The following is a 19097-nucleotide window of genomic DNA, read 5'->3' on the forward strand; positions in this document are numbered from 1 at the left end:
TCATCAAGGGTCACCAGGTTAACAGTGGGGCGTTGGCTGTATAGGGCTCTCTTAACTGGGTCTTTGAGTGCCCCGGCGTTGATTTTTTTGCGACACTGCTTCTGCTTCCGTTGCCGCTTTGGGGCTATGTTGATGCTGATGATGGAACGGATTAGGCGGTGGTCCATCCAGCAGTCATCAGCTCCTGTCATGGCACGGGTGATCTTTTTGACCTCTCCTCCTCCTCCTCCCATGAAGTGGACCTCTGACCTTCCCAATGCCTGCCCTCAGCCAGGCCTCGGTTATCTTACCACCTCACCGAAGAGCGCTGCTCAGCACCAAGTTTACGGCTCGCATCCCGCCGTAGGCAACTAGGCCCATACAGCAGTGCCTGGTCTCCAGTCGTCTTGGACCCCCTTGTCACTGGACCAAGACCTTGCTCAGCAAAGCCCGTGTGGTAGCCGGTGTACGACGGCCACCCCACGTTAAAAGAACTCACACACAGGCATCTTCCACTCCGTTAACATGACGTTCGAGACCCAGAACGTCAGGACCCTCATGGACAACTCCAACAGCGACAGACCGGAATGCTGCACCGCCATCGTTGCCCGAGAAACTTAGACGCTTCAATGTCGACATTGCAGCCCTAAGCGAGACCCAGTGGGCAGGGGAAGGACAGCTCAAGGACAAGGTGGAGTTTATACCTTCTCCTGGAAAGGCAACCCAGAGGAAGAACGCCGCCTCCATGGAGTCGGTATCGCCATCAAGAATGAGCTGGTCGACCGCCTCAGAGACTCCACCTGCGGGATTAGCGAACGTCTCATGACTCTCCGATTCACCCTATCCCAGAACCAGTGTGCCACAGCCATCAGCGCGCACGCCCCAACACTCGACGCAACAGTTGAGGCCAAAGAGGGATTTTACTCCAACCTCGAACAATCCTTGTCCCACGTCCCTACGGACAACAAACTGATCTTTGGCGACTTCAGCGCCGGAGTCGGTAAGGACACAGCCCTCTGCGGAGGTGTGATCGGCAGAGAGTGGTAGGGAAAACCAACTCCAGCGGTATCCTGCTTCTGACAAAATGCCTAGAACACCACCTTGTCATCACCTACACCTTGTTCTGCCAGAGGGACAAGTACAAGGCATCGTGGCAGCACCCTCGCTCCAAACACTGGCACCTGCTCAACTATGTCATCGTTGAGAGCATGCAGAATGCAGGCGCAGGCAGCAGGAGGAGCGTGCGGCAAACCAGACTCCCCACCCACCCTTTCCTTCAATGACCGCCTGTCCCACCTGTGACAGAGACTGTAATTCCTGTTTTGGGCTGTTCCGTCACCGAAGAACTCACTTTTAGAGTGGAAGCAAGCCTTCCTCGATTTCAAGGGACTGCCTATGATGATGATGATCTGTGCCCAGAACTGGCAAAGGAGGCTCAGATTGTAAGAGGATGGCAGCTGGCATACTATTCTGGTCTGCTTTCTTGCAGCAACAACTCGGCCCAACATTACCTGATGGAAATGGGTTTAATAATGATATACAGCTATTTACAGTATACATTCATGATTTTGACAAAGGAATTGAATGTAATATCTCCAAGTTTGCAGATGACACTAAGTTGGGTGGCAGTGCGAGCTGCGAGGAGGATGCTAGGAGGCTGCAGGGAGACTTGGATAGGTTAGGTGAATGGGCAAATGCATGGCAGATGCAGTATAATGTGGATAAATGTGAGGTTATCCACTTTGATGGCAAAAACAGGAAGGCAGATTATTATCTGAATGGTGACAGATTAGTAAAAGGAGAGGTGCAACGAGACCTGGGTGTCATGGTACATCAGCCATTGAAGGTAGGCATGCAGGTACAGCAAGCAGTAAAGAAAGCAATTGGAATGCTGGCCTTCATAGCGAGAGGATTTAAGTACAGGAGCAGGGAGGTCTTACTGCACTTGTACAGGGCCTTGGTGAAACCACACCTTAGTATTGTGTGCAAATTTGGTCTCCTAATCTGAGGAAGGACATTCTTGCTATTGAACGTTCACCAGGCTGATTCCTGGGATGGCAGGACTGACATATGAAGAAAGACTGGATTGACTAGACTTATATTCACTGGAATTTAGAAGAATGAGAGGGGATCTCATAGAAACATATAAAATTCTGATGGGATTGGACAGTTTAGATGTAGGAAGAATGTTCCCGATGTTGGGGAAGACCAGAACCAGGGGTCACAATCTAAGGATAAGGGGTAAGCCATTTAGGACCGCGATGAGGAGAAATTTCTTCACTCAGAGAATTGTGAACCTGTGGAATTCTCTACCACAGAAAGTTGTTGAGGCCAGTTCATTAGATATATTCAAAAGATGTGGCCCTTACGGCGAAAGGGATCAAGGGGTATGGAGAGAAAGTAGGAATGGGGTATTGAAGTTGCCTGATCAGCCATGATCATATTGAATGGCGGTGCAGGCTCGAAGGGCCGAATGGCCTACTCCTGCACCTATTTTCTATGTTTCTATAGAGAGCCATTGGTTTTAGTCTGGACACTATAATTTTAAATACATTGGCCTAGAAATTCGGTACCGCCTCGTAGTGCAACTTTGTGCTAGGCGCAGAAGTTACACCTCTCGCGATAAATTGGAGTTACCACCCCCGAAAGGAAGAGGAGTGTTAATTCAAGTGCTCTACTTCCTTCCTGGGGCGGGAGCGGGGCGCACGGCTCTGCAGCGCTACGCACTGGGCCGCGTACGAGGGGCTCTTCCCTGAAATAAAGGGAAAGGTCCAAGCTGCATACTCTGCATATTGGGAACCCATAGACCTGCACGATCGGGGAGCAGGAACGCTGCGCGATCAGCCCAGCATTCAAGCAGCGTGCCGAGCTGAGCGGTCGTGCTACCGACTCCGTGTCCAAAGCGGCACCGGAGCGGAAAAGAACACATGAAATCTTTGTTCAGAAGGCGCTAGTCACCTCCCCCTTAAATTTCACCCCGGTAGAGGCCGGCCGCCGGGTGCGTGACCCCTGAAGCTGTCACTGTTATTGCCTGGCACAGCTTCAGGGGTCAAAACCCAAATTAGGTGCCGAGGTGCCAAATTAGGTGCGATGATGTCACAATCACACGCAGGAGATCGGGAGCAATGCCCTAGCGCCACCACTAAACTCCCGGCGAACTTAGTGGGGGTCGTTATCGGCGCCGCACTCGATCACAAAGTAATTTCCCCTTTCTTTTAGTGCCCCACGGAGGCGCTAACGGAAGGCACAAATAACCCCAATTTCCCCCCCAATATTATTTCCATCTTTGAATTTTCATGACATACACCCCTGACACCAGTGCAACCACCTTATCTAAGATGGCGGACGGTGCACTTCCAACCAGAAATGGGTGCATGCTTCCTGCCTGCCATATTGGGCGCTTGGTCAGCTGGTTAGTAAAATTATCTTTGCCAGAACATAAAGGGGGTGAATTTCTGGGAGGGATTCTTCCATTTGTGTGCATCCATTTTGCCAGAAGAACCACGGAAACCCCAGAAGCCAGCATGAACATCGAAGTTACAGTGGATCGATCGGGAGAACCCCCGTGGAAATTCACCACCGGTATAGTGAGTTATCCTAAATATTGGGGAGAAGAAATCCACTGTCAGGAAAGAAGCCTATTTTTGCAAAGCAACATGAGATGAGAGATATGCCATTGTAGTGACCCTCAAAGTCACACAGTCTGTTTTGTGCATTAGATTTGTGATTTATTTTTTCAATCCTAACTCCAAAATAGAAGCACTCCTGAAAAGGATCAGATTTGAACCCAGTAATTGCTAAATAAAGTAATTTAAATACAAGCTTTCAAAGCTGCCAATATTTATTAGTGGGATATCGCAGTTGAAGCTGAGCTAGTTTGACATGCTTGCACTGTTGCGTCCTTGTCAGATTGTTAGTTTAGTCTCTAATACAAATAACTCCAAGCAAGAAACATATTATTGCTGTATCACAATTATAGTAACCCAGGCTTATCTTCTCTGATTATCCAATTTAGTGTTGCTGATGAAAACGCAAATATGGCGATCACAGCTAAACTTACATTGAAACAAATCGTTACAGGATGTCTTCAGATGACTCATCCACTCTGATCTTTTCAGTTTCTCTTTTGCGTAGACGGTCGAGAACCATGGCAGCAAGTGAAGTCATTATTGATCCTCTTGTCATTCTCAGACCATGGAGAGAATGTTCAGTCTTCCATATCAAAACATAAAAGAATACCTGGACTGCAATAAAAACACTGATCCAATTTTCTTCCTAACCAAGCAATAAATTACATTTAGTGAAACAAATATCAAAGTACAGCATCCTCTGAACTGAGACAGCACCATCAGTCCTTTCAAGACCCTTTCTCGAGATGTGCAGATGCTTGCTGCAAATACTGTTGTTCTTTACCTTAACAAACTATGCCAAGGTTTTTTTTTATCATTTCAGTAACATTTCAATCTCTCAGAAATATAACCCTATAAATTTGGCCGGGCAGTACTCGTTTTTTTGGGCACTACTATGCCCACAAAATGGCGGGTGGGAAGCATGTGCACATTTGTGGCCGGAAGTGCGCCGCCCACCATATTGGCAAAGGAAAAAAGTAAGCACACTTTACCTACACCTAAAGCAGGCAATTGGATCTTGGCATGTGCCAATAAAGGGTCCAATGCCTGTTTTAGTCCCCTATTTCAAGATCAGTGGTGTAACTACGCCAATGCAGCCAATGCAGTGGCATGGGGCCCTCACCTGAAGGGGTGCCTACCACTTGCTTCCTCGCGAACTCGTTGGCGGTGTGGCTCAGCTGGAAAACGCTCTTGTCCATCCTCTTGGTGAAAGTTTTGAACTCGTCGACCCTGCTTTCCACCTATTGCAGGTCGAGGGCCCTCTGCGGGGTGCTGAGGGTCAAGAAGAAGTTGCACCCCATCATGTCGTCTGTTATGTCTTGGATAAAGAGTTGGACGAGATACTGCAAGCTCAAAGTAAGTGTGACCGTAGTCCTTTATTGCAGATCTCAGAGTGCCTCTGCAGCCTGTGAGGCCGCCTTACATACAGTTGCTCCCAAGGGATCGGGGGATCCCTTGAGACTCCAGGGGATAAGCTCGCTGGTGGTTAGACATGGTAATTACAGGTTTACATACATAACAACACTGCCCCCAAAAGTCAATAGTGTAACTATTTACAATGTGAATCGATCTGGGGCCTTCCTTTCCCTGGTTGATCATCTCGGTGCAAATGCTGGTGTTGGTGAGTCGTTTGTTGAGCCTTTGCTGGGCTGCTGAGCAGCTGGCCTTGCTGGACTGCTGTGGGTGACGGGTTCTGCTTCGTGGTCAACCGCTGGGTCGGTTGCCACTAGTGTGTGTGTTGGAGGGTCGAAAAAGATGGAGTCTATTGTGGGTTAATCTGGATAGTCCATAAATCTGATTTGGTTTGGTCCAAGTGTTGTCTGCAGGTGAGACCATTTGCGAGTTTGACCACAAACACCCTACTCCCCTCTTTGGCCAAAAACGGTGCCAGCAATCCACTTGGGATCTTGTCCATAGTTCAACACAAATACAGGATCATTTACTTCAATTTCATGTGACACATTTGTGCGATCATGATATGTATTCTGTTGAAGCCGTCTGCTCTCTATCTGTTCGTGTAGATCAGGGTGGACTAATGAGAGCCTTGTCTTAAGTGCCCTTTTCATGAGCAGTTCAGCGGGAGGGACCCCGCTGACCGAGTGGGGTCTTGTGTGGTAACTAAGCAGCACTCCGGATAAACGAGTCTGCAGTGAGCCTTCGGTTACCCTTTTCAAGCTCTGCTTGATTGTTTGAACTGCTCGTTCTGCTTGACCATTGGACTCTGGTTTAAACGGGGCAGACGTAACATGTTTGACCCCATTGCGGGTCATGAACTCCTTGAATTCAGCACTGGTAAAGCACGGCCCATTGTCACTTACAAGGACATCAGGCAGGCCGTGCGTGGCAAACGTGGCCCATAAGCTTTCAATGGTGGCAGCGGACGTGCTTGCCGCCATTATCACACATTCAATCCATTTGGAGTACGCATCTGCAACCACTAAAAACATTTTTCCCAAGAATGGGTCTGCATAGTCGACATGAACTCTAGACCACGGTTTGGAGGGCCAAGACCATAAACTTAGTCACGCCTCCCTGGGTGCATTGCTTAACTGGGAACATGTATTACATTTGTGCACACAGGATTCTAAGTCTGCATCGATACCGGACCATCACACGTGGGATCTGGCTATCACTTTCATCGTTACAATGCCTGGGTGGGTACTGTGGATATCACTCATGAAAGTGTCCCTGCCCTTTTTTGGCACAACGATCCGTTTGCCCCATAGGAGGCTGTCTGCCTGTATAAACATTTCATCTTTGCGCCGCTGGTACGGCTTTATTTCTTCCTGCACCTCTAATGGGGCATTAGACCAACTCCCGTGGAGCACACAATTTTTTACTAAGGACAGTAAGGGGTCCTGGCTCGTTCAGGTGATTGCTCACTCTCGAATGCTTCCATTACCATAACTAAATCTGCAGGCTGTGCCATATCCACCCCCGTGGAGGGCAATGGTAGCCTACTGAGAACATCGGCACAGTTTTCTGTGCCTGGCCTGTGGCGGATGCCGCAGTTGTATGCGGACAACGTGAGCACCCATTTCTGGATGCGGGCCAATGCATTCGTATTTATCCCATTACTTTCAGAAAAGAAGGATATAAGCAGCTTATGGTCGGTTTCCAATACAAATTTGAGCCCAAACAGATATTGATGCATTTTCTTTACCCTGTAAACACACGCTAACGCTTCTTTTTTGTTCATACTATAGGCCCTCTCAGCTTTAGACAGACTTCTGGATGCATAAGCAACCAGTTGCAATTTCCCAGATTCATTAGCTTGTTGCAATACACACCCGACCCCGTACGACGACGCATCACATGCTAGTACCAAACGCTTACATGGATCGTACAACACAAGCAATTTGTTTGAACATAACAGCTTCCTAGCTTTCTCAAAGGCATTTTCTTGGATTTTACTCCATACCCATTCATCTCCCTTACCCAGTAAAGAGTGCAGAGGTTCTAACAATGTGCTAAGACCCGGTAAGAAGTTACCAAAATAATTCAGGAGTCTGAGAAACGACCGCAGCTCCGTCACGTTCTGTGGTCTCGGTGCGGTCTTGATTGCCTCCGTCTTCGAATCGGTGGGCCTGATGCCGTCCGCTGCGATTCTTCTCCCCAGGAACTCCACTTCAGGCGCCAGGAAAACGCACTTCGAGCGTTTAAGCCTGAGCCCCACACGATTGAGCCGACTAAGAACCTCCTCCAGGTTCTGCAGGTGCTCGACAGTGTCCCGACCTGTAACCAAGATGTCGTCCTGGAAGACCACGGTGCGCGGGACTGACTTCAGCAAGCTTTCCATGTTCCTCTGGAATATCTCCGCAGCCGATCGAATCCCAAACGGGCATCTGTTGTAAACGAAGAGACCTTTGTGCGTGTTGATGCAGGTGAGGCCTTTCGAAGATTCCTCCAGCTCCTGCGTCATGTAGGCTGAGGTCAAGTCCAGCTTCGTGAATGTTTTCCCTCCCGCCAGCATCGCAAATAGGTTGTCTGCCTTTGATAGTGGGTATTGATCCTGCAGCAAGAAATGATTAATAGTTACTTTGTAATCACCACAGATTCTGACGGTGCCATCTCCCTTGAGGACTGGAACGATCGGACTGGCCCACTCATTGAATTCGATCGTCGAAATGATGCCCTCTCGTTGCAGCCTGTCCAGCTCGATCTCCACCCTCTCTCTCATCATGTAAGGTACCGCTCTCGCCTTGTGATGGATGGGTCACGCCCCCGGAATCAACTGCACTTTTGCTCCTTGGAACTTCCCGATGCCTGGTTCGAACAGCGAGGGGAACTTGCTTAGGACCTGGGCACATGAGGTGTCATCGACGGACAAAAGCGCTCGGACGTCGTCCCAGTTCCAGCGTATCTTTCCTAGCCAGCTCCTGCCGAACAGCGTGGGGCCATCGCCCGGTACCCCGAGAGTGGTAAATCGTGCACCGCTCCATCGTAGGAGACCTTTACGGTAGCACTGCTAATTACGGGAATCAGTTCCTTTGTGTACATTCTGAGTTTGATACGAATGGGAGTCAGGACTGGCCCTGAAGCTTTGTTGCACCACAACTTATCGAAAGTCTTTTTACTCATTATGGACTGGCTTGCGCCCGTGTCCAGCCCCATGGACACCGGGAGTCCATTTAATTCAACCTTCAGCATTATCAGGGGACACTTTGTGGTAAATGTGTGCGCTCCATATACCTCTGCCTCCTCAGTCTGAGGCTCTGGTTCATCATGACCCACCGTGGATCTGTCCTCCTCTGCTACATGGTGGTTTGCAGGATTAGCAGGGTTTGCAGCTCGCCTGCACATAGGTTGGAGGTGTCCCATTGTTCCACAGCCCTTGCAAACGTATCCTTTGAAGTGGCATGAATGAAATCGATGATCACCCCCGCAGAGCCAACAAGGTGTTAATGGCCTTGTATTCACCACCCTTGATGGTGGACTCTGAGTCATCTGCGGACGTGCAGCTACAGGCGTGTAAGTCCTGCCATGTACATTTCGATTCGAAAACAATGTTACATTGTTCACAGTACTTGCAGCAGCACTAGTGTGCTGGGAAATTTGTTTGGTATTGTCACTGGAGGAGATAAATGCCTGAGCTATCGCTATGGCTTTACTCAAGGTTGGGGTCTCTACAGTCAAAAGTTTGCGAAGTATTACTTCATGGCCAATGCCAAGTACAAAGAAGTCCCTGAGTATGTGCTCCAAGTGTCCTTCAAATTTGCAATGTCCTGCAAGGCGCCTTATCTCGGCGACGTAGCTCGCCACTTCCTCTTGTACGTGTAGAACCGATACCTCACCATCTGAACGCATTCCTTCGGGTTTAGATGGTCCCGGACCAGTGTGCACAACTCATCATACGACTTGTCTGTGGGTTTTGCTGGAGCAAACAGGTTTTTCATGAGGCCATACGTTGATGCCCCGTAAACAGTGAGGAGGATCGCTCTTCGTTTGGCAGCATTCCCTTCTCCTTCCAGCTCGTTGGCCACAAAGTATTGGTCAAGTCGCTCCACGAAGGTTTCCCAATCATCTCCCTCCGAAAATTTCTCCAGGATGTCCACAGTTCTTTGCATTGTTGCGTTGGGGTTCGTTATCTACATCTCATCGCCAGTTGTTATGTCTTGGATAAAGAGTCGGACTAATACTGCATGCTCAAAGTAAGTGTGACCATAGTCCTTTATTGCAGATCTCAGAGTGCCTCTCCAGCCTGTGAGGCCTCATTATATACAGGTGCTCCCAAGGGATTGTGGGATCCCTTGGGACTCCAGGGGATAAGCTGATGGTTAGACATGGTAATTACAGGTTTACATACATAACATCGTCCTTCTTGGCTTTCCTCTTGCCCTGCTTCCTAGCCTTCTCGTCGTTGCAGGTGAGGAAGTGCTGGAAGGCGTCGCAGCGGGCCAGCATCGGGTGGCTCGTCATGTGGTTCATCCACCAGGTCAGCTCTTTCTTCTGCTTGGAGATGAAGTCCTCCTCAAAGCTGCCGGTGGCTTGCTTCTCGAGGATCTGGGGCACCAAGATGACGGGCAAATTCCCCACAAGCCAACCGTACAGCCAGTCGAAGTGCTTGTAGCGCCGGTTGACCGGGCACTGGGTGGGTCTGGGCACCAGGCAGTACGAGGTGTAACTCTTGATGCCCTTGAACTTGGTCTGTTTGGTGGGCTCATCGATGGAGCAGGCCAACGGGTAAGTGTTCTCCTGCCACTAAGGGCCATGTGGGCCGGCCGGCCGCCACGCAGATCTTGTCGCCGTCCTTGACGAAGCTGGCCGTCTCGCCCAGGACATACGCCTCACCACCTGACTTGACAAAGGTGGAGAAGCAGTTGAGGTTCCTGCTGACCGTGGCCGTGCTATTGGAGGAGGAGGCTGTAAAGTCCTTACACAATACCATAAATCCACATGAGGCATATTCTATGGACAAGGTCACTCCATGACCTGAACCTTTATTCACAGGACCAAGAAGTGATGACTCTGCATGGGACCTCCCTTTATATACCTGGATGACGAGGTGAGGAGTGTCTCCCACAAGTTCACCTCCTGTGGTCAAGGTGTGCATTTCTTACGTATATACAGTATTGCAGTGTTGTTACATAAAGGTTACATACATGACATCACCTCCCCCTCAACATCTTATTGGGATCATAGGTTAAATCTCTCGGGTGGTCTGCGCTCTCTCGTGGAGCGCCGCAGTTGGGGCTCTGGTTGTTGAACCTTGGTATGCGTGTCTGTCCTCTGTGGTGATTCCGGCCTGTCCGGGCTGACCGCAGGGACTGTGCATGCAGCTGAATGTTCTTGTTGCTCGTTCACTGGCGGTGGTGTGAATACCATCTCATGATCTTCCTCAGGTTCCGCAGTGTCCATGCTGAAACTTTTTTTACTTGATCCAGATGTTTGCGGCATATCTGTCCATTGTTAAGTTTAACCACTATGATCCTAGTCCCCTCTTTGACAATTACAGTACCCTCAAGCCATTTGGGCCCCAAAGCGTGACTGAGAACAAATACGGGGTCATCAATTTCTATACATCTCCCCCTTGAATTTCGGTCATGGTACTCGTTTTGGGACTGGCGCTTGCCCTCAACAATGTCGGACAGGACTGGATGAATGAGGGACAGCCGAGTTTTGAGTGTTCATTTCATGAGTAGCTCCGCGGGCGGGACCCCCGTGAGCGAGTGCGTTCGGGACCTATAGGCCAGCAGGAGGCACGATAGGCGGCATTGAAGGGAGGGTCCTTGAATCCGGAGCATGGCTTGTTTTATGATTTGGACCGCACGTTCCGCCTGGCCATTGGAGGCTGGCTTGAACGGTGCTGTCCTGACATGGTTAATGCCATTACCCGACATGAACTCCCGGAATTCGTAGCTTGTGAAACATGGGCCATTATCACTAACAAGGATGTCCGGCAAGCCATGGGTCGCAAAGACCGCATGCACACTCTCCACGGTGGTGGATGTTGTGCACGAATTCAAAATGATGCACTCGATCCATTTCGAATATGCGTCAACCACAATGAGGAACATCTTCCCCATGAACGGGCTCATGTAGTCCACGTGAATACGTGACCATGGCTTGGTGGGCCAGGGCCACAGGCTGAGCGGGGCCTCCCTGGGGCATTACCTAGCTGGGCATACGTCGTGCACCTGCGAACACAGTGTTCCAGGTCTGAATCAATTCCCGGCCATCACACATGTGACCGGGCAATGGCCTTCATCAGCACGATGCCTGGGTGCTCGCTGTGGAGTTCCCTGATGAATGCTTCCCTGCCCCTCTGGGGCATGACTACCCGGCTGCCCCATAGTAGGCAGTCGGCTTGGATGGAGAGCTCATCCATCCATCTGTGAAACAGTCTGACCTCCTCAGGGCATGCTCCGTGTGCGTGCGCCCAATCCCCAGTCAGGACACATTTCTTCATCAAGAATAGGAGGGGATCTCTGTTGGTCCAGATTTTGATCTGGCGGGCTGTGATTGGGGAGCCTGCGCTGTAAAATGCATCGACAGCCATTAACTTCTCAGCACTTTGCTTCGCTGCCCTCTCAGTGGTGGCCAGTGGAAGCCCGCTGAGCGCGTCAGCGCAAATTTCAGTGCCGGGCCGGTGCCGTATGGTGTAGTCATACGCAGCGAGCGTGAGAGCCCATCGCTGTATGCGAGCTGAAGCATTGGCATTGACAGCTTTGCTGTCGGACAACAGGGATGTTAACGGCTTGTGGTCCATTTCTAATTCGAACCTCCTGCCAAAAAGGTACTGGTGCATCTTTTTCACCCCATAGACACATGCGAGTGCTTCCTTCTCAACTATCCCATATCCCCATTCAGCTTGAGAGAGTGACCTGGAGGCATAAGCCACAGGTTGGAGTTGGCCCTCAGAATTAAACTGCTGCAACACGCACCCAACCCCATAGGACGATATATCACATGTCAGAACCAATTTCTTACAGGGGTTGTGCAGAGTCAACAACTTATTTGAACAAAGTAGGTTCCGCGCCCGATTGAAAGCCTGTTCCCTGACAGTCCCCCCAAAACCAATCGCAACCCTTACGCAGGAGCACATGTAGCAACTCCAACAATGTGCTTAAGTTCGGCAGAAAGTTCCCGAAATAGTTCAAGAGTCCAGAAATGAACGCAACTCCGATGTGTTGCAGGGCTTGGGCGCTCGTCGAATCGCCTCCGTTTTGGATTCGGTAGGCCAAATCCCGTCTGCAGCAACCCTCCTGCCCAGAAATTCGACCTTGGGAGCCAAAAACACACATTTCTTGAGTCGCAGGCCTACCCGGTCCAGTCGGCGTCGCACCTCCTCCAGGTTGTGGAGGTGTTCCTCGGTGTCACGACCGGTGATGAGGATGTCGTCCTGAAATACGATTGCTCCAGGAATGGACTTGAGCAGGCTTTCCATGTTTCTTTGAAAAATTGCAGCCGCTGATCGAATGCCAAACGGACACCTGTTGTAAACAAACAGTGCCTTGTGCGTAGTGATGGTAGTCAGTAGTTTAGATTTGTCAGCCAGTTCTTGGGTCATGTAGGCTGAAGTGAGGTCCAACTTGGTGAACAGCTTGCCATCTGCCAGCGTGGCAAAAAGGTCCTCCGCTGTCGGGAGCGGGTATTGGTCTTGTAGGGACACCTGGTTGATAGTGGCCTTGTAGTCGCCACAGATCCTGACCGAGCCATCTGCTTTTAGGATGTAAACGATGGGGCTTGCCCAGTCGCTGAATTCAACGGGCGAGATGATGCCCTCTCTCAGCAACCTGTCCAACTCGCACTCAATTTTCTCCCGCATCACATACGATACAGCTCTGGCTTTGTGGTGAACTGGTCTGGCGTCCGGGGTGATGCGTATCACTACTTTGGTACCTTTGAACGTCCCGACACCAGGTTAAAATAGTGACTCAAATTGCTGTCGGACCTGTTCGCATGAACTTCGCTCCACAGATGACATGGCGTACACATCCCCCCCATTTCCAGTTCATCTCAGCTAACCAGCTCCTCTCCAACAGTGCGGGACCATTGCCCGGGACAATCCAGAGCGGCAGCCAGTTCACCGATCCATTGTGTGTGACCGCCAACATTGCACTGCCTAGCACTGGAATGATTTCTTTGGTGTACGTCCATAATTGCGTCTCAATGCGTTCTAGTTTGGGTCTGCTGGCTTTGAGTGGCCACAGCTTTTCGAATTGTTGAACACTCACGAGTGACTGGCTGGCCCCTCATGTCCAGCTCCATGCGTACAGGGATGCCATTTAATAGGACTTTCATCATCATAAGTGGCGTTTTGGTATATGAGCTGTGAATGTTTGCCACATGAACACGCTGAACTTCAGCATCCATTGATTTGCCCCAAGCTTCATCCTGCCTCGCAGACCCCTCATCTGGTTCATCCGCCTAGTATATTAGCCTGGTTACAGGCTTTTTGCACATTCTGGCTAAATGGCCACTGAGGTTACAATTTCTGCAGACGAACTGTTGAAACCTGCAAGTCCTGGCAGCATGTCTGCCCCCACACCTCCAGCATGAACTGAGATTCCCATTGTTGTGAACAAAAGAGCTGCTACAAGGCATTCCTCACTGATTGTCCCTTTGACTGCTCTTGAGCACCCTGTTAGTGGGTGTCAATGGCCCCATCCCGGGCCGCATTGTCCACCGGGGGGGGGGGGGCGTAAATGTCCATTCAGCCTGCCATTGTCTCTGTTGGAGACTTACTTTTGGGTCTATTGCTGCCTGGAGTGTGTTGAACTGCCCTTGCCTGCCTGCGGGGCCCTGAGTCACATTTATGATATTGACTCCCTGATCCGTTGGAGGCAGAATTGCGCACGTATATTATCTTGGTTTCCTTCTCCCCCGCTATAAAAGTCTGAGCCATCAACGCCGCTGCTTCCAAGGTCAATTCCTTGGTCTCAATTAGCTTTCTGAAAATCCCAGCATGATTGATGCCCTCAATAAAGAAATCCCTTAGCATCTCCCCGCTGCAGGCATCTGTGAACTTACAGAGGCTGGCCAAGCGCCAGAGGTCCGCAACGAAATCTGGCATGCTCTGTCCTTCCCGACATCGGTGTGCATAGGATCTGTGTCGAGCCATGTTTACGCTGCTCACCGGTTTGAGGTGCTCACCGATTAGTTTGCTGAGCTCTTCAAAGGTTTTGTCCACCAGCTTCTCGGGTGCTAGCAGGTCTTTCATGAGCGTGTAAGTCTTCGGTCCACAGCTGGTCAGCAGATGAGCCCTTCGCTTGTCGGCCGCTGCGTCTCCCAGCCAGTCCTTCATGACAAAACTCTGCTGGAGCCTCTCAATGAAATCATCCCAGTCCTCACCAACACAGTACCGTTCCTCTGAGCTGCTGGTGGCCATTCTCGTGGGTCGTTGATTCCCGTTTCTCGTCACCAATGTAAAGTCCTTACACAATACCACAAATCCACACGGGGCACATTCTATGGACAAGGTCACTCCATGACCTGAACCTTTATTCACAGGACCAAGAAGCGATGACCCTGCGTGGGACCTCCCTTTATATACCTGGATGACCAGGTGAGGAGTGTCTCCCACAAGTTCACCCCCTGTGGTCAAAGTGTGCATTTCTTACGTATATACAGTATTGCAGTGTTGTTACATAAAGGTTACATACATGACAGAGGCGGCGGCCGAGGAGGAGGAGGACACAAACCTCCCCCACCCCCCATCCCGACATTCCGGCTGCTGGTCCCCATGCTCACTCGATAACGGCCCGTCCCCTAGAAATCCGAGAACCCGCTGCCGCCGCCTCCCCCACTCCCGTCGCCTCTGGACAGTGGCTCATCCGCCACCATCGAGTTATCGTCCCAATCATCATTCTAGTCGTCGCCGTCGCCGCTGCCCGACGCCTGGTGCTGCAGCCCAGCCACAACCTGCCCCCCCCCACGAGGCCACTGCCGTCGTGTGAGGCGGGAAGCAGAAGGTGCTGGCGGCGGGGCAGGGGGCAGGGGGAAGCCGCTGCGGGGGCTGAGGCTGAAGCCGCGCCGGGCTGTCGTGGCCGCCGGTCGGCAGGTTGGCATAGCAGGAGGCGAGGGTCTCGGCGACACCGGCACCGTCACCGAGCGCAACGTCGCCCCCCCGCTCCCGGCCCGCAGGATCTGCATGTACGCGGCCGGGAAGAGGCCCCTCTGGCCGCGGCTGTTGGCCTCCTCCAGCCAGCCCTCGATGTCGTGCTCACTGTATACGGTCAGCGCCGCGTCCTCCCGCGCCGAGATCGCGCCCACATTCTCGCTCTGCAAATCGTACCGAGCCTGAGCCTGGAGCGCCATCGTCCCGCCGTCCGCACCCGGCTCAGCTCCGCTCCCGGACCTCGCAGTAACCCCCCACCCCATAAACCCCCCCTCATACCGGTCCCGACTCCCTCTCACACCGGCTCCCCCAGACCCCGAACTCCCTCTTCGGCCCCCCGGACCCCCTCAGTCGAGGAGCGGCTGCGCAGGGTCTTCCCTGGCCAGCTGCACTTTCCCCTGTCGTTCTGTGATGATTTTAAATCTATGCTTGCATTGGGGCCCACATCCTCTCATTGCACCACTGTCCAAGATAGGTTTGTCCTCAGGCATCGCGCGCCAACCCCGGCTGCACTCTGTAAAACCAGGTCTTGGCATTGCCTGCGACCTACAAGGTAAGTTTATCACATTTACTCGCCTGAATGTGGAGGCCAGAGGAGCAGGTGTGCTCCATATTTAACAATATTCAGAAACCCGCCGCCGCTCCCAACCCCCAATCTTTCAACCCCCCCCACCCCCTCCCAACCCCCAAGCCCAGCCTCCGATCTCAACTCAGGTTCACTTCAGGTTCAGGACAGCTGCCTTGCAAAAGGTGGCAAGGATTGTTGCAACATGCTGTGCACTGCACAATTTTGCCTTGCGGCACAGTCTCAGACTGGACATGGTAGCCGAGGAACTCTTGGATCCCAACCGCCACATCCCAGAGCCAAGGGGTGATGAACGCTCAGAGGAGCCAACACTTAGAGAGGCCAGGGGAGCCAGAAGGTGGTTCCGCACAGAAGTATTGAGCAGCTGATTGCCTCTACTTTCAGAACCCCTTCCCCCCTTATTATAATATCAAGTAAACTGACAACAAGGGCATCTCAACCATCCATGTGGACCATTATCTGTGGGATTTTGATCGCACAGACTGCCAGACCAGACAATGTAACAAACAGTTACAGCTTTATTCAACCAACATCACACAAATGGACATCAATTAGCAACGAGCCTCAACAAAGAAATCTTTCAAACTGAAAACACAGCTGACCGAGCAGCAACAGAACAGATGAACTGTCAGAGTTCTGACATTCAGTGCAATATATAAACATTCTCTGTGGAAAGTTAGTTCAATGTGAACATTAACAAAGATGTAGCCATTTAGAAAAGGCCAGCATCAGTGACACAGTACACAGGGAGTTAAATGTCAAAATGTAAAGCAACCTTGAAAACCTTTTCCTGTTTAAGTCCTTGTTCACCCTCACACAAAGAGTCCTGCATCACTCAATCAAAACAGACCAACAGCATTATCAAACAGCAATTGCAAGTAAAACAAACATCAATTTACCTGTCACAGAGCGAAAAGAGCCTCTGTACAGTAATGTTCTGAAACAAACAGACCAGAGTCAGCCACTCAACACAGAAAAGGTTAACAGTAAACTGACCATGACGTTACAGCTCAGTGCAAAGCAATTCCTGAAGGTGAGAAGGAGGAGGTGGATTCAGCAAGCAGACCTTCACTGATGTTAAGTTGAGCCTTTTCCATCCAAACCACTGGATTGTTCAGAGAACATTTAAAAATGTGTTTTGTTCAATTCTATCCTCCGGAAGAAAGCTGTAGACTACAGGAAGATGTCAATGGACTGGTCAGGTGAGCAGAACAGTGGCAAATGGAATTCAATCCAGAGATGCATTTGGGGAAGGCTAACAAGGCAAGGGAATTCAGAATAAATGGTAGGACACTGAGGTGTGTGGAGGAACAAAGGGTCCTGGGAGTGCATGTCCGCAGATCCCTGAAGATAGCAGGCCAGGTAGATAAGGTGGTTAAGATGGCATACAGAATACTTGCCTTGCAGGGAATTTATGCTTGAACCGTATAAAACACTAGCTAGGTGACAGCTGGAGTACTGTGACTGTGTGCAGTTCTGGTCACCACATTACAGGAAAGATGTGATTGCATTAGAGAGCGCACAGAGAAGATTTACGAGGATGTTGCTCGGACTGGAGAATTTCAGCTAAGCGGAAAGATTGGTTGGCTTGGGTTGTTTTCTTTGGAACAGAGGAGTCTGAGGGGAAACCTAATTGAGGTATACAAAATTATGAGGGGCCTACATAGAGTGGATAGGAAGGACCTATTTCTCTTAGCAGAGGGGCCAATAACCAGGGTGGCATAGATTTAAAGTAAGTGGTAGGAGGTTTAGAGGGGATTTGAGGAGACATTCTTTCACTCAGAGGGTGGTGGGGGTCTGGAACTCACTGCCTGAAATGGTGTTAGAGGCAGAAACCCTCATAGCATTTAAAACGTACTTGGATATGTACTTGAAGTGCCATAACCTACAAGGCTACAGATCAAGAGCTGGAAAGTGGGATTCGAATGGATAGCTCTTTTTCAGCCAGAATGGACATTATGGGCCAAATGGCCTCCTTCTGTGCTGTAAATTTCTATGGGCTAGAATTTGATCAAAAACCACCACCACCCGATTTCCACCCCCAAAAAACACGAAGATTATTCAATTAAGTCCGGTGGAAAATTTATCAAAAAATGGAAAAAATTCCGCCCGGTGATAAAAGTGGGTCTTGCACATGGATTCTTGGTGGAAAACACGATCCTGGTCAAATTGGGTGTTACTTACTCAAAATTTAGTCTGAGTTGGGCCTATGGAGGGGAGGAAACACAAAAAATATTTTTTCAGAAAACAAAAAAACAATAATCAGAAAACATTCACAGGACCCTTCTGCACTGAATCGCTGTGAGAGAATTAAAAAAAAACATTCACTTACCTTTTTTTGCAGGGTTTCTTATCTACCACTGATCAAAGGTATTTTTTCCCTCAGCTACGGAACATCGCTGCCACCAAACTCGGGCGGTGCCGATTTTTTCAGTCTTCCTTGCCAACAGTCCGCTCCCCAGCGGTATTTCGAAATCGCCAGCGGAACAGTTTGCTGAAACTTGCAATGGGCGGTTTTCAAGCAAAAAACAGCAATACCGCCGAGAAACCGGGCGGAAATGGTGATCAAATTCCAGCCCTATGATTCCATAAAGGGAGAGCATGGTGACTATTTTACCTTGCCAGCACTGGTTAGGTCATTGAATTTCATCTAACACTGTTCAGTATTTTTTTTCTGTTCATGGGATGTGGGCATCATCGGTGAGGCCAGCATTTATTGCCCATCCCTAATTGCCATTGAGAAGGTGGTGGTGAGCCGCCTTCTTGAACTTGGAACTATATCACTGTTCCTTCATCGCTGGGTCAAAATTCTGGAACTCCCTCCCTAACTGCAGTCCATGTGGTGAAGGTACTCCCACAGTGCAGTTAGGGAGGGAGTTCCAGAATTTTGACCCAATGATGAAGGAACGGCGATATAGTTCCAAGTCAGGATGGTGTGTAACTCCAAGAGATCACAGAATTTGCAATAAGAGCCAGTGCCATCTCCCTCCAGGAACTGTGGCCAACATTAAAGGACGGCTTGACCTTCATGATGCTAAGCAGGCTGCCCCTCATCAGCTCAATCTCCGCCAAGAGGGTTTGCAGATCTCTCTCCAATAAACTGCTGATGTTCTTCTTGGCTGTACTCTCATCAATGGATATCTGTGTGAAAATTGGCAATTTTACTGGGCTACTGGAAACAATGTATAACATCATTTTTATCAAATGAGATTCAAGAAAACCATGTTTCATTTACCTTCAACTCCCAAGCTTCACTCTGAGGAGTAATATCAGTTCTGTCAGCTGTAGCTAAGCAGGTAGCACTCTCACCTCTGAGTCAGAAGGTTGTGGATTCAAATCCAGG

The 19097-nt window shown here is 50.2% G+C and overlaps 1 pseudogene; it reads right to left on the reverse strand.

The window, feature by feature from the left end:
• Positions 1–2944: 2944 nt before the first annotated feature.
• LOC139271168 (sorting nexin-18-like) lies at positions 2945–14335 on the reverse strand (annotated as a pseudogene).
• Between the last annotated feature and the right edge of the window lie 4762 nt (positions 14336–19097).

Source organism: Pristiophorus japonicus, chromosome 1, assembly GCF_044704955.1.
Source record: "Pristiophorus japonicus isolate sPriJap1 chromosome 1, sPriJap1.hap1, whole genome shotgun sequence".
Classification (NCBI taxonomy): Eukaryota; Metazoa; Chordata; class Chondrichthyes; family Pristiophoridae; genus Pristiophorus; species Pristiophorus japonicus.